Here is a 1,753-nt window from a genome sequence, read left to right as displayed (position 1 = left end):
ACAGAACTAAAACAGAACTAGAATAGAACTAGAACAGAACTAGAACAGAACTAGAACAGAACTAGAACAGAACTAGAACAGAACTAGAACAGAACTAGAACAGAACTATAACTAAATATTGACAACGTTGTCACGTTACATAGTGTTGTTAACGGATGTTATTGAAAAATGTGTAAAAAGTTTCTGTTTTTTCCTCCGTGAAGTTATAATTGTCTGTCCAGCTAGTATATACTATAGTGGAATCTGTAGCTCAATTATTTGTCTCTTCCGACTAAACTTTTCAATTTGAACAAGTTTTTTATTCTGTGCTACGTGAGAAATTGCTTGTTAACAATTTTTCCATACAATCAGTTAACGTGTGCTAACATACAAACAGCAACAACTATGTGAAAAGTCAGTAACCCAGCAAGCAAATAGGATCAAGTGTAACATATACAATTTTCCGGAATTAACATTTTGTGTTTGAAAATATTCTAGTTCTGAAAGTTTTAATGGGTTTCTAATCTATTTTGTTGGTAGTCCTTTTCCTTATTTCATATCAAGTATGTTTGTTGGGTAAATGTACACTACTCTGTAAATTGAATAGTATGAAGGAGGAAAAAAAATATAATTTTATATGAGAGAAAAAAAAACAACTTTGTATCTTATATGTTTTGTGTCAAGAGTTAAGTAGCATCATTTTGAAATAAACTTGATTCAATCAACGTTTCAATACATAATGATCAATATCATCATCAGCATTATTGTCATTATATGCTCAACCAAACTTATAGATACGAATATAAAACATAGTATACACAACATATGCATAAAATACAAGGATACACACACACATATACAAATACTAAATGTGGGTGAAATGCATATATTTTTGCTTAAATTGTTACAGGTATAAAATAAGTTTGGTTTTAAACCCCTTTTTGTGATAATTCCCATATACTTCTGTACATTTTCCAGTTGTTAGAATATATTTGGGCTTCATATGTGTAAATTTATATCTTTTTCATGTTAAGTTTAAAACCAATAAGGTTTCAGATAAATTTGTTCTATTTGAAAGTAAGTGGTTTCATTTACATTTATGTTTTTAGTATTATTAAGTTGCTAGAGTTTTCCTTACAGTTAGAAATTATCTTATTACTTAGTAATTGTATCATACTTATTTTGAGTTCCATAACTATCGTTTTAATGTTTTGCTAACTCTTAACTTTCCAGTATTTATCGTACATATAAGATACAAGAGGTTGATCGAACATTGAACAACTAGAACCAATAAAGCTATTTAATAGCTAATACAATTCTCAGTTTTATCTACGGCTTAGTTCTGTTATAATTTGTTTCTACTTTTGTTCCAGTTCTATTCTATATCTATATCAGCTATAGTTATGTTTTAGTTCTGCTCTAGTTTTGTTCTAATTTTGTTCTAGTTTTGTTCTAGTTCTGTTTTAGTTCTGTTCTAGTTCTGTTCTAGTTCTGTTCTAATTCTGTTCTAGTTCTGTTCTAGTTCTGTTCTAGTTCTGTTCTAGTTATGTTCTAGTTATGTTCTAGTTCTGTTTTAGTTCTGTTCTAGTTCTGTTTTAATTCTGTTCTAGTTCTGTTCTAGTTCTGTTCTAGTTCTGTTCTGTTTTAGTTCTAGTTCTGTTCTAGCTCTATTCTAGTTCTGTTCTAGTTCTGTTCTAGTTCTGTTCTAATTCTGTTCTAGTTCTGTTCTAGTTCTGTTCTAGTTCTGTTCTAGTTCTGTTCTAGTTCTGTTCTA

Source organism: Lucilia cuprina, chromosome 3, assembly GCF_022045245.1.
Source record: "Lucilia cuprina isolate Lc7/37 chromosome 3, ASM2204524v1, whole genome shotgun sequence".
Taxonomy (NCBI): Eukaryota; Metazoa; Arthropoda; class Insecta; order Diptera; family Calliphoridae; genus Lucilia; species Lucilia cuprina.
The sequence above is the reverse complement of the archived record's forward strand: the minus strand, read 5'-3'. Positions refer to the sequence as shown.